The 15,043-nt window shown below is 45.2% G+C and overlaps 1 long non-coding RNA gene across 1 annotated transcript; it reads right to left on the bottom strand.

The window, feature by feature from the left end:
- Positions 1–207: 207 nt before the first annotated feature.
- LOC139050065 (uncharacterized) lies at positions 208–14,613 on the bottom strand. Its single transcript, XR_011508764.1, has 3 exons — positions 14,526–14,613; positions 1,390–1,502; positions 208–1,059 (listed from the first exon to the last, which is right to left on the bottom strand). It is a non-coding gene; the product is annotated as an uncharacterized lncRNA (long non-coding RNA).
- Positions 14,614–15,043: the final 430 nt, after the last annotated feature.

Here is a 15,043-nt window from a genome sequence, read left to right as displayed (position 1 = left end):
CGAAGGGGCGTGCATTGATCACTGTGATGGAGAGGGAACGCCGTTGCCGGCACATGCCCATGCACTTTCATGAAACAGAATGAAGGCGATGTCATAGAATTCGCACAATATTTCCTTTGTGCCAATGGCTTTTGTACAAATTAACACTGATGACTATGGCTTATGGCTTACGTTAGAGAAATTTCGTAAACAATGCGTGGTAGCACATTAGACAAAAATGAATACACCAGATCTCTTTACAAAATCAAAATTAAAGAAAAGCACATCGAAGTGCACAAAAAGTAACGCAAAGTTGGCAGCATCTTGGAAACCAAAAAAAAATAAGCGGTGCTAACTTTGCACACTCGCATTTTGACTTGCCACTTGGCAGTAATATGTCCTTGTTTTCAGGTACAACTTTTCATTGTCGCCGCTAATTTCATTTACTTGGAACTTTTGCAAGCTAAGTGGACACTGAATTTCTAAAACATTTAGAATTTCTAAAATTATAAAACAGTCGCAGCTAACTAGACCATCTGGGCTAGCCCCGATGCATGGGTAGTCTTCTGATATAATAAGGCCACTGTGTTGAAGCTTTCGGTGGCCTATGCAAGACTCTCAGGTCACTCTTGCTGTTTTTTCCACCACAATGCCCCTAGCCATGGTAGCGCTTTGTACGGAGCACGCCCACAGCGCAGTTCTGAGCAGAGGTCTGACGTCACGTGGTCCCATTCTTCTCGGCCTGTGCACCATTGCGTGCACGGCGTGTGCAATTGACGCAGTTATCGATCATTTCCTGTGCTTGCACAAATCGGGTGACTTTGCTTGCTGTAATGTTAGACTAAAGAAGTTATCTTGGTTGAGAATGTATTAGTAAGGTATTTGTAAATGTCCTGCAGAAAAATTGCTCCAGCTGCAAGGGCCGCTTTCACTGCCCGTACCAATGTTGGAAGCCTCCTCGGGGAACAATGGTCTACTGAAAAGCTGTACTGTTTCTTGTGTTCTGCTGGTGGGTCAGGCGAGGCACTGAACAATGTTTTTCGCTGGACCTGGTCGGCCTTTAAGATAGGTGTTGTCCTTCTGCGAAAAAGCAAATGTTAAAAAGAGACAAAGTACAGTATCCATATATTTTTGTCCTTTGTAAACGAACGATACCAAGCTGGTCACACTGTTAAGAAAAACGTGATTGGTCCTTATGATAGTTTTATAGCGTCGTGCTGGCTAACGTGCAAAAGAACAGAATGAAGCAAACGGCACAGCTTTGAAGTGTACCATGAGAAATAAAATGAATACAGCAGAAACACAAAACACATACTGGGCCTTTTGAAGTACGACCTACTGGCTCAAGCATTTCTCTTTTTAAACATATGACACACTACAACAAGCAATTGAATATATCAGACTACTCACTTTGATGCACGTACATAATGCGTTGACTGTGGCAAAGTGCCGGTGACGAGTATGGCAGCTGGTGTAAGAGGCTCGCGAAGAGGTCCCCTTCAGGTAGCGCAACATTGGTTTTCCTTGGTTGAAACAAAAAAGAAATGCGAAATAATTTCCAGGATCTGCCACCTGATTTGCATCAGCCATCAATGGGTAAAATTACAGTTTTCTATGACTTCACGCATATCTTTATATATATATATATATATATATATATATATATATATATATATATATATATATATACAGTGAAGTAGACGCGCGTATGAAGCGGTTTATTGACGTTTCGGCCGGGGTCCGGCCGCGTGCAAATCTCCTTTTGGCATGCTTTGCATATAATATTCATCATGCAGTCTTATTATTCACCTGAATTGTATAATGGTATAACAATGGTATGAATGGTATAACATTGCAGACATCAAGCGAATGCTACGCAGGCAAAGCGCTTAGATGTGAAAGCGCTTTTGAAGAGAGTCCCGCGTTTTAATCCACGTTAGTTTAGGCCGGGGAAGTGAAAACATAAACGCCTTATTAGCAACATTTAAATAAGACAGAACTCACCACTGAGTGTAAAAGCTCGCTTAATTCGAAACTTTTACAGCGAAGCTGTATACCTCTACGATCCATGGAAATTTTCGAGACGTTGTAAACAAAAAACTCTCCCCATACGTAGTCCGATCCCGGAGATGGTGCAATGCCGGGCCGACCTGCGCCGGACGTGAATAAGTTGTTAAGCACTCCCCATACGTGGGCCGATCCCGAAGATTGTGCAATGTCGGGTCGACTAGAATCGGAGGGGAAGCAGGCGCTAAGCACGTCCCATACGTTCGCCGATCCCAAAGATAGTGCCATGCTCAGCCGACCGGGGGTGGAGGTGCTGTTTGCCATTAAGGGGCCCACATACACAGCTTCGCTGGTCATGCTTCTTCAGAGAGAAGAAGGGCACTGAAATTTTTTTTCCTTCCGTTTCTGATGAAACGCCAAACCGTCGCACGTAGAAGCTCCGTCGACTCAGCGTCTGTTCCGAGCAACTAAAAGCATTGTCAAACGCTGCCGGAGTACTTGGCGCGGCAACACATGAGCAGCAAACACGCGCCTGCAGCTTTCACTTCATAGCCGCAGAAAGTGATCCGCGAGCATATTCTGATCGCTACAATCATATCAATTTTTTTATGACTTCGTGTTTCGAAAACATCACAAAACAGCATTTTATCTCGTTTTAAATAAATGAAGTACTAGCAGCGAGACGTGAATACCACGCGTTAGTGTCTCGTCACGGTGTGTTGATCACTACGAAAACATTGCGATGCCACGAAACATGAACGGGGTGGTGTGAACATGTCTGAGCAGTCCAAAATAGAGTTGTCAGCGTGTACTCGCATAATATCGCGTCAAGCACTTTATATTTCGATAACTGCATTATGACAATTTCTGTAATCGCATGACTCTCGCTTAGTGACAACGCGACCACAGATGTTCTTTTAATATGTCGTAGTTCTGATGCCACTACGGTGAACTAATTTTGCCTCGCAATTAAGTCATGTGCTTTTGTACCTTGATTAGCTACCATAAAGGAAGGCTAAAATCTGCAATAATGCGGATTTCATGACTGACCCTGCCGCCTCTAGACGGAGTACGCCATATCCTTGAGTTGATAGCTAGCTATTATTTCCTGTCGTTCTTCAGTGTGGTGCTGTCTGCTTGATGCAAGGCAGTGACCACTATTAGCTCAAATGAAACTACCTAATGATTTTGTCCTTTCATATAATTACAACTTCGTTAGACAACTGTCGTGCCCTTAACTGTGCGAGGGCGATCAAAATAATCTCGTCTAAACCAAGCTGATGAACCTACGCAAACGTACTGTCACAGTGCTCTAGCTTAACTAATTGAACTCAATGACTGCCTTTCACATCAAAGAAAAAAAAGACAAAGAAAGGAGCTGTAACGGGCGCATTAATCGGTGTTGTAGAGTGCGCAATAATTTGCTACTTTACCTTCGTTGTACAGGAATATATTCGTTTTGAAACCTGGGCAAGATTCGCACAGAATGCAGTATTAATAAGTAGCGCAACAATATCAACAGGCTAGGCTTAACGCAAGCGAGACATAGAAAAAAGACCCGAGAAAGTGCCGAAACAGACACTGCGTGGGTGAGTGGCAGTACCGCATTGAATGACAGTTTGCGCATCTTTCAAGTAAATGGATGATGCTGTGCCTATTTCGTGCAAAAATGAGGCATTGGAGGACAATATAAGATCAGCTCGCTGCAGTCAGAGCATTTCATTACCAGAAAATTGGGCATAATATTTCCCAGCGAAGCGCCCGACGCCTAAATTTCAAAGCGCGCCGTCAACCACCTATCCACAATAACCCGGCAACGGTGCTGCCACCTATAGTTGAATGTGTAGAAGTGTAGAATGTGGAAATGTGTAGAAGCCCGTAGTTGTCGCCACCTACAAAAGTGGCGACAACTACGGGCAGGATCTCAAGAGTTGTGTCAATGCAAATATCTTTGAATTACGTGCGCCTGACGCAACTGCTTCATTAAGCGGCTGCATGACATTAAGCGGAAAATCCGCTATTCCGCTTCTTTTAAGAAGCTCTTCGCTCTTATCTTCACATTCCTTGTGCGTGAACAAGCGGAGACGGGTCGCCACGGGCAGATAAATGTACAGTCGTGATATTTGAAGCTATTTATGGACCTTTCCTGTTTAGTTGGGAACGGGGAACAAATGCATGCGCAACGCGCGTGGCCTGCTAGCGGCGCCTGGCACCCCACCACGGGGTGAACTGACGTTACCGTCAAATATCCATATTTCTATCTCAAAAGTGGGCGCAGTGAATGGAGGAAGAGGTCAAGAAACTTCGCAATCAAGTACAGGGTAAGCAAACATGCGCAGACCACTGAGCACATCATAATGAATTTGGAAGGCATTCGGCGAGTGAGACCCCCAGGCAGCGTACAATTGGCAGAAGCGCTTCAATTTAAATTCAACGAAAGCATCAGCCGGTAAGCAGTCGAGACAAGCAAGATAAAAAGTTAATGTGTTATTTGAATCAATCGGTGATTTTCATCTGTCGTGTGCAGCACGCACGACCAATTAGGAATGCGTCTATATCTTCCACATTGCGCACTACCTGATCGTGTACGTCATTGAACCAATAACATTGTACCAAGTGATGAAAATGCGGACTTTGCTCATTCGCACTAAAAAATCACTGTTAGACACCATCTGACCTTCTGTGTTCGATGACCCGCACTCATCTCCGATCGGGTCGTTATCGTCACTGGAGACGTCGCGAACGCAGTTGACAATCTCCTCGGTTGTCAGGTCCACTGCCGCTAGTGCTGCGCGGTCGCGGTAGTCGCACGGTACCGACATGACGTTTTTCGTGCAGCGAGGCTTCGCGTACTTCCCTATGACGAGCGGTTTAAGTTCCTTCGTGCCTGTTACATTGCAACAGAGCAAGACTTCCACGCGAAGATGCGACTTCTTCCCTCCTTTGCACTGCTGCCCTTTGAAGTGCACCATCTGGTCTGGCAGTAGCTGATAAGAACATGCGCTCTCGTCCACGTTGAAAACATCCGCTTCATATTGCTGTTCAGCCACCTCTAGAAAGCGATCATTGTGCCAGGAATCCGCGCCTTCTCTGCAAGCAGCTTTTTCTGCGCCCGAGACTGCCTGCCACATTATTCTGTTTCATTGGCGGAAACAAAACAAAAAATGCAACCCGCACTGACGTCGGACCCAGATATTTCAAGCGCATCAGGCAAGTTCGCGTGTTTTTTCTTGGAGCATTGGGCCAGACACTGGCACGTTTTGCATTCTGGCATCTTTGAAAGTAGGAAGAACGCTTGGTCCACATTTTGAAAGTTTCCCAGTCGCAGCCGTTTCCTTGTAGTAGCGAGTTACGACTCCCGGTGAAGCTTGACAAGCCTGTCTTGGTCTTTCAAAATGGTTGCGACGATCGATGGATCAATGCCACGCTGTCTGCACACGTCGATCTGCCTTTTCGCTGGGTAGATTTAATGGAATACGTCAAATTTGTCCTTCAGCGAAAGCTACTTTCGCTTCTTCTTGGCATCGTCACTAGCTGCATTCATCGTTGGATTTCGCGCGAAGTTCGCCACAGCTTTGTGGTGAAGTTCTTGGTGAAGTTTGCAGTGGAGCATTTGGCACTCGACATGGGGATGACGATAGCTACTGCACTCACCGTTTCTGTTTCACGCGAGAGTTGAGGCGCAGTTACTTTTAGCCAAATTCCTAATACTGGTGTTCGTCGGGTATAGACGTGTAAATAAATTACGTGCCATACTCTGATATATGCGCTGTACTGAAATTTGTAGTTCTGAATTATTTTTACATTGAAAACATATGCAATCTATAGGGATTTGCGAAATATTCGTAAATTTGAGAAATTAGGTTATGTGTGCTTTGCAGTAAAGATATTTGACCGTAGTTGGTTTTACAACCCACAGATCATCATGTTTAGCATGACTGGCGCAAACATAAATAATGTCATGCCACCGCGGTCGATGGTGCGCGGATAATACGGATCCAAAATTGAATTAGGACATTTCGTATCTATTTTGGGTTAGGTTTTATTTCCTTAAGGGTCCCCAATTCACAGAGTGTTAGATAAGTAGCAGGATTACATTTCAAATTAAAAAAACAAACAGCAAATATTTTTTCACATTGAAGATGATCAGTTGCGCGTTCTTGGAAAACAGATGATGAAGCGATTAAGGCGTTGTAATAAGGTAGGCCGCTCTAGTAAGTAGCCGCTCTAAGAAATAATGAAGTAGAAAACAGTATTGTGCGAATGCGGGCGGGCAACTTGAAGTAGATGACTGTTGCGGTAGGATATGCGTGCTTCGCGCGTCACATACGGTGATTGATTGAGAGAACAATAAAAAAAGCTTGCGAAAGAGGGGCGACGCAAGTAATGTGGCGATGATAGGATAGGGGCGGTGTTCGGAAGGCTTCATTCAAAGATGAAATATTCGCGTCGGAAGAATGCGAGCAATGAATTAGTCGGGCGGCACGGTTTTGAAGGGCTGCCAGTGGAGGGATTAGATGAGCTTTATGCGGGCGCCAGATGGCAGATGCATGTTCTAATTTGGGTCTCAACCGACATAGACGGGTGCTAAGTATATGTTGTGAGACACCACATGGTTCTCGTTTGTTTAGCGCCGTAACTTTGTTTTTATGTCATGAACCAACTAGCTAAGAGTTTGGCTAACTCGAGTGTTTTGTCCTATGCTGAAATTATGTTACTCATATGAGCGTGCCACCATAAAGGCATATGATTGTAAATGGTCTGTCGAAGTGTTATAAATTCAATAATCGAAGCGAGAGGGCTTGTGATGAAGAAACACATGGATTTACATTGGAGACGGTTGAGGGACATTAGCCAATCGTTACATCAACCTAATAATAATAATAATAATAATAATAATAATAATAATAATAATAATAATAATAATAATAATAATAATAATAATAATAATAATAATAATAATAATCTGCCTATTTTATGTCCTTTGCAAGACGAACGCCAATTACCGCTTTCCTGCACCAACCGACTCTAAGTAGCGCCTGCATCAATTCAGCACGCTCTCCCGATATGGCGGGCTGGATATGTTGGTCATGACATTTAGTACTGGTACGGTAAAATACACAATCGTCACTTAAAATTAGGATACTACAGGAAACATGCAGGGGTGAGTCGTTAATATGTATTAAGAAAAAGGGAGGACCGAGGACATACCCTTCCGATTGACTGAGAACGTTTAGTTCATCATCATCATCAGCCTGGTTACGCCCACTGCAGGGCAAAGGCTTCTCCCATATTTCTCCAACAACCCCAGTCATGTACTAATTGTGGCCATGCCGTCCCTGCAAACTTCTTAATCTCATCCGCCCACATAACTTTCTGCCGCCCCCTGCTACGCTTCCCTTCCCTTGGAATCTATTCGGTAACCCTTAATGACCATCGGTTATCTTCCCTCCTCATTACAAGTCCTGCCCATGCCCATTTCTTTTTCTTGATTTCAACTAAGATGTCATTAACTCGCGTTTGCTCCCTCACCCAATCTGCTCTTTTCTTATCCCTTAACGTTACACCTATCATTTTTCTTTCCATAGCTCGTTGCGTCGTCCTCAATTTGAGTAGAACCCTTTTCGTAAGCCTCCAGGTTTCTGCCCCGTAGGTGAGTACTGGTAAGACACAGCTATTATAGACTTTTCTCTTGAGGGATAATCGCAACCTGCTGTTCATGATCTGAGAATGCCTGCCAAACGCACCCCAGCCCATTCTTATTCTTCTGATTATTTCCGTCTCATGATCCGGATCCACCGTCACTACCTGCCCTAAGTAGATGTATTCCCTTACCACTTCCAGTGCCTCGCTACATATTGTAAATTGCTGTTCTCTTCCGAGACTGTTAAACATTACTTTAATTTTCTGCAGATAAATTTTTAGACCCACTCTTCTGCTTTGCCTCTCCAGGTCATTCAGCATGCATTGCAATTGGTCCCCTGAGTTAATAAGCAAGGCAATATCATCAGCGAATCGCAAGTTACTTAGGTATTCTCCATTAACTTTTATCCCCAATTCTTCCCAATCCAGGTCTCTGAATACCTCCTGTAAACATTCTGTGAATAGCATTAGAGAGATCGTATCTCCCTGTCTGACGCCTTTCTTTATTGGGATTTTGTTGCTTTCTTTGTGGAGGACTACGGTGGCTGTGGAGCCACTATAAATATCTTCTAGTATTTTTACATAGGGCTCATCTACACCCTGGTTCCGTAATGCCTCCATGACTCCTGAGGTTTCGACAGAATCAAACGTTTTCTCGTAATCAATGAAAGCTATATATAAGGGTTGGTTACATTCCGCACATTTCTCTGTCACCTGATTGATAGTGTGTATATGATCTATTGTTGAGTAGCCTTTACGGAATCCTGCCTGGTCCTTTGCATGACAGAAGTCTAAGGTGTTCCTTATTCTATTTGCAGTTACCTTAGTAAATAGTTTGTAGGCAACGGACAGTAAGCTGATTGGTCTATAATTTTTCAAGTCTTTGGTGTCCCCTTTCTTATGGACTAGGATTATGTTAGCATTTTTCCAAGATTCCTGTACGCTCGAGGTCATGAGGCATTGCGTATACAGGGTGGCCAGTTTCTCCAGAACAATCTGCCCACCATCCTTTAACAAATCTGCAGTTACCTGATCCTCCCCAGCTGCCTTCCCCCTTTGCATATCTCCCAAGGCTTTCTTTACTTCTTCCGGCGTTACCTGTGGGATTTAGAATTCCTCTAGAATATTTTCTCTTCTATTATCGCCGTGGGTGCCACTGGTACTGTATAAATCTCTATAGAACTCCTCAGCCACTTGAACTATCTCATCCATGTTAGTAATGATATTGCCGGCTTTGTCTCTTAACGCATACGTCTGATTCTTGCCAATTCCTAGTTTCTTCTTCACTGTTTTTAAGCTTCCTCCGTTCCTGAGAGCATGTTCAATTCTATCCATATTATACTTCCTTATGTCAGCTGTCTTACGCTTGTTGATTAACTTCGAAAGTTCTGCCAGTTCTAATCTAGCTGTAGGGTTAAGGCTTTCATACATTGGCGTTTCTTGGTCAGATCTTTCGTCTCCTGCGATAGTTTACTGGTATCCTACCTAACGGAGTTACCACCGACTTCCATTGCACACTCCTTAATGATGCCCACAAGATTGTCGTTAATTGCTTCAACACTAAGGTCCTCTTCCTGAATTAAACCGGAATACCTGTTCTGTAGCTTGATCTGAAATGCCTCTATTTTCCCTCTTACCGCTAACTCATTGATCGGCTTCTTATGTACCAGTTTCTTCCGTTCCCTTCTCAGGTCTAGGCTAATACGAGTTCTTACCATCCTGTGATGATATCATATTTCAGTGGCTGCCGGGACACTGTGGCATCGTTGGTAATCACCTCGCCGATGACGCTGCCCGACGTGCCCAGGCTGGCTCACCGACACTCCTTACACCTCTATCCAGAGTCGACGCTGCAAGAGAGCTTCGCAGTCTCGTTCGTGCAATCACGTTAGGTTGCTGGCACACACCACAGAACTCTAAGTGTCGTTTACACGGCCTCGACCCTTCACTGAAACTTACATTACCAGCGAACCTTCCACGACGTGACGCAACACTGCTGTGTCGGCTGCGGGTAGGAGTAGCATTCACCAACTCCTACAGCTACCGTATTGGAATGGCGGATTCACCAATGTGCGCTAAGTGCAAGTGTGAAGAGACCATCAGTCACCTTCTGTGCCACTGTTCTCGCTTCGATAATCAACGTGAGACTCTCCAGTGTGCCTTAAATAGACTGGATGACAGGCCATTTACGGAAGCGAAGATCTTGGGAGCCTGGCCTCACAGTTCCTTGGCCCAGAAAGCCGTTCGAGCGCTTTTTCGCTACCTGAGGGCAACGGACTTGAGTGCCCGGCTATAGACATCCTACACTTAAGTTCTCTCTCTTCCTCTTTCACTCCCCATTCCCCTCCCCACGTGTAGGGTAGCAAACTGGACTCAGTCTGGTTAACCTCCCTGCCTTTCTGTCTTCCCTTCTCTCTCTCTCTCTACCATCCTGTGGTCACTGCAGCGCACCTTGCCGAGCACGTCGGCTTGGAAGGTGCAGCGGTGGCGTAGCGGTAGAACACCCGCCTCGCGTGGAAGAGGTCCGTGGTTCGAATCCCGGTGCCGGCAATTTTCCACCGGTATAAACAAAAAATCCGCGTGTTGATAAAATTGCATAAGCAGGCCTGGAGTGTGGCCTGATCCCGGTGATCAGAACCAGTAACGCACTCCCTCACCAGAGCAGGATTGGCCACCCTGGTGCAGTACTTGGCCACAACCTCCTATATGAACAACACAATCAAACCCCGGCCCTCAGTCCCCCAGCAGCTGTGAAGCAACTGACCACGGTGGCGGTCAGACCTGCGACGCAGCAGAGGGTGCTAAGAATCACTGGCTCCGGACAGGCCGCCATTGGAATATGAACCTGGCAACGTTTAACGCTAGAACGTTATCTAGTGAGGCGAGTCTAGCAGTGCTATTAGAGGAATTATAGGGCAGTAAATGGGATATAATAGGGCTCAGTGAAGTTAGGAGGCCAAAAGAAGCATATACAGTGCCAAAAAGCGGGCACGTCCTGTGCTACGGGGGCTTAGCGGAGAGAAGAGAACTAGGCGTCGGATTCCTGATTAATAAGAATATAGCTGGTAACATACAGGAATTCTATAGCATTAACGAGAGGGTGGCAGGTCTTGTTGTGAAACTTAATAGGAGGTACAAAGTAAAGATTGTACAGGTCTACGCCCCTACATCCAGTCATGATGACCAGGAAGTCGAAAGCTTCTATGAAGACGTGGAATCGGCAATGGGTAGAGTGAAAACTAAATACACTATACTAATTGGCGACTTTAATGCCAAGGTAGGCAAAAAGCAGGCTGGAGACAAGGCAGTAGGGGAATATGGCATAGGCACTAGGAATATCAGGGGAGAGTTATTAGTAGAGTTTGCGGTACATAATAATATGAGGATAATGAATACCTTCTTCCGCAAGAGGGATAGCCCAAAGTGGACGTGGAGCAGCGCGAACGGCGAGACTAGCAATGAAATAGACCTCATACTTTGCGCTAACCCTGGCATCATACAAGATGTGAACGTTTAGTTAAGAGCTCTTAAATCCATTTAGGAATCTTGAGATGTATGCTCAGCTTCGAAACCTTTAGCACCTGATGGCGGTGAGGGCCCTTGTCAAAAGCTTTCGCAAAATTCATGAAGATGTAGACGGTTTGCATGTTACAATCAAGATTAGTTCACAAGTCATGAAGGAAAAGCACCAGTTGGGTTTCGCAAGAGAGACCCTCACGAAACGGATGTTGTGAATGATGAAAAAATTCTTTAGAGTTCACAACCCTTATAACTTGTGAGCAGAGAACGTTTTCCACAATTTTACAAGGCACACTAGTTACTGAAGTGGGGCAGTAATTCATGCGTTAGTCTCTGTTGCCTGGTTTGAAGGCAGTAATGGCCTTGTCTGTTTTTCAATCAACTGGCATAATTAATGAGGAGAATGACTTAGAAAAAATGAGACATAAACAGGCTTCACAAATTAATTCCCCGTTTTTTAGGAGTTAATAAGCGCCATACCAGCTGAAGAATAAGCTTCATATACGGAATTATGGATGAAATAACCTCTCTGAAAAAGATGGCCGCCGGCATGAACTTTTCGAAGGTAAAGGATGGTGAACGTGAAGTCGCGTCAAGTTCAGTAGGGAAGAAAGAAAGAAAGAAAGGAGAAAGAAAGAGTAAGAAGGATTTTCTGCCATCGAAGTATTTTTCCCATGTAGCCTGTGTGTTGATGTGTTTGACGCGCAAAACAATCGTTTCTTTTTATTTTGAAGTTGTTTTATGCGCCGTATAAATCGGGGTTTGTTGCCATTAGTGTGAAAGGCAAGGTTCCGGATAAACATATTAGTAAGATGATTTATTTTTGTTTTTGAAGATGAACCAGTTTTCATGAACTGAGCGAGTGCGCAATCGGATTCGTGCTCGGGAAAATGCGTTGAGATCTTCAGCTGTTGCATTACAGTTGCGCTTATTGTAGAGGCGTCTTGATTTTTGGGACATTTGTTTTGGAGTTCAAGTGAATGAACATATAGCATATATGACTTTGTGGTCGCTGAGTTCATGTAGGCAACTGATAGATGATTGTCGGGCCATTGCTGAATATCAGATCGAGGGTATTTGCTGCTTTCCGTGACACAGGGATTGTTTGAGAGACTAAATGCGTGAGGTTAAAGTTTATACTAACATCGATAAAGTTTTTTCGCTTCTGTTCGTCATGTTAATGTGGAAGTTTTTTTGTTCTGCCACTCAATGTCCGGATAGTTAAAATCGCCAAAAAGAATGCAGGCATTTGGGTAAATGGAAACACATCTAAATGGTGTTATTCAGATAACGTGGGAAGTCTGGATTAGTTCGCGGGGGCCTAAGAAACACCAAGCCGCACTGTGACGGGGAGAGATAGCTGCACCATGAAGATTCGATAGCGGTTCCAATATTAACTAGAGAACATGATATGGCCAAATGAATGGCAACAAGAACTCGCCCCCCCCTCCCGCATTAGCATTTTCGATTGTTTTGATACACGTGGACATTGGGATAAATCAGTTAAAGCTTCAGCGTCTGTTACGTCACTGGTTAGTAATATTTTTGTTAGCATGTGGACGTTGCTCTTGGATGACGAAATGATATTTTATCAGTTCACTCTTTGGGAGGAGGCAACGGATGTCACAGAATATTAAGGAATGCAAGAGAACATTGCAGGGTGGAGCGGGTAGGCGTTTTGTGGATTCTGGATGACGGGGTGACTGCTATGCTATTTGCTTAACGGCATCGCATGATGCATCAAATGTAGGCCATTTTTACTCGATGTGCAGTGTTTCGAATCGCAAGGAGTTTTTGTCAGAACGTGCGCTTGCAAATGTAAGTAGCTACTTACGCGCGTGTCGAACGGAGCCTGTGAAGTCCTCTCCAATACTGTAGTCTGTGTTTATAACACTAAGGTGCTTTACTCCGGGTCCTCCATCAACTTCCTGTAACGGATATGACGTCGGCACGAACGTGTAAAATATGCTCTCTCTTGACAGGGATGCCAGGATCGGTGGAGCGAAGTAGTGCATCAAGACACTAACGAGCGCCGACAGCGAGCGCTTCGATAGTCTCAGAGCAACGGTGGCTGCAACGGGTTGTAGCCTGGTGTAGGTGGCGTAGGTTTTCTGATGAGGTGACCACACAGTTTACACACATGGTTTGACTTTTGCGTCACATTAGCCTCTGACGCCTCGTCGCCTACTGAGTGCGGCTTCAACATGCATCAGCAGTGCTTACACGTCGCCTATACTGCTTCGCTTGCGATGGCACCAACGAATAGAAGTGCTGCGCTAAGTGGCGCAGAAAGGCAACAATATCGCCTTGGTCCTGTGAGAAATCCGCCAGCGTAAAGCAGAACGCCTCGGCACGTTCGCGGAGCACGCAGGGAACTCCGCCACTCGCATTCTTTCCTTAAGCTGAGTTGTGACGCACTCAGCTTAAGGAAAGAATGCCAGTGGACACTACTGCCCAAGACGCTACGGTACCGGAGCAAAATGCTTGTAACTTCGCCGAAGCGAAAGGGCCGCAGGACGCCGCACACCAAACAAACCAGCCCGTGTCGTTTATGTGCTCTCTTCCGCTGTCCCCGTCTTTATTTGCGGTCAATATGCTATGCAGTAAACACCAACTAGGTCAAACTGAAGTTCTTCTGCAACAGAGTCGCGGACCCGCTAATGGTGCGCCTTTCGCTGCATCGAACTGTGAGTTCACGAAGCACAGATGCAACAGCTTCTGTGAACACGAGCCAACCATATCTTTCAATTTACGGCCATTCGACAAAAGTGCGTTTTGGGTTCTGCAAAGTAAGAATCTCACGATTATCTGGCGTATTCAATCAACTGAATGATTACCGAGACGATGTGCTCTATGTCGTTAGGATGCACTGTTGTTTCAAGATTGCTGCGACAAATATTAATAATTTGTTTCTCAAGCTCGAGCCACGTTTTATTGCTAGAGGAGTCGGCGATGGCATAAAAAGAAGGTTATTCCGGCGCGGCCAGTTTTCAGCGTCAACTAGGTGTGCTTCTAGCTCCTGAGGATGCCTAGCCATGCTGACTATGTGAGTCTGCAATTTCTATATCTTTTCTGGGGCAAGAAGTGTTTCGTAATGAGCTTCAAGATTGGCCATTCATTTAAATCTGATATGGTTTTATCCGTTGGGCTTAGCTGCTCTTAGAAGCTCTGTATCTCTGTTATAAACTTTGTCTGGCCAGCACTTAGCTTCTTAGCTGAGCCATTACAGCATTATTCCGCTAAGCATCAGAGTTAGATTCGACGTCAGCAATGGCTGAATTACATGAGCGCACTCAACGGCAACAGCAACACAGCAGTGCGGGCTGGGAAGCTGCACCAGCGAATATTCGCTTGATTTTTTAATGAAGAAGACTTACGATTTAGATATGTGCCTCGCAAAGGTGTGTGCATGAAGGTGCTGCGTTGGGGCACAGTCACCGAGCCCATGGAAGTGGTATCAGTGGGTGAAACTGATGATGATGGTGGTGCTGTTGCCAATGACGATGTGGCCGCCCATGGAACGGTAATTTCCGGTGATAGCAGCTCCTCTGGCATTACATTCAGTGATGATGAGCAGTTTGCGGGTGGCATAGGGTAGAAGCCCGGTTCATATTCGATGCCAGACAGTGCGAACACTGATGTCCACACATGGTTGCCACGGTCGACAGCAGCAGGCTGGCAATCTCAAGGAAAGTTGTTTGCATCGCAAATGTAAGCGGATTAAGTGGCTGCGTTGTAGTGCAGTCACCGAGACCACGGGCTCGGTGACTGCACCACTTTGTACTTGTATACTTTGATATCCTGTGCATGTTCGTGGTGCCGCAGCACTTTACGTATGTGCTATTACCATTCCACTCGGTTCGGCGATTCTAAAATACCAGTTTATGTCTCGCTC

This window comes from Dermacentor albipictus, chromosome 9 (genome assembly GCF_038994185.2).
Source record: "Dermacentor albipictus isolate Rhodes 1998 colony chromosome 9, USDA_Dalb.pri_finalv2, whole genome shotgun sequence".
Classification (NCBI taxonomy): Eukaryota; Metazoa; Arthropoda; class Arachnida; order Ixodida; family Ixodidae; genus Dermacentor; species Dermacentor albipictus.
Note: the sequence above shows the minus strand (reverse complement) of the source record. Positions and strands in the feature narration are given on the sequence as shown.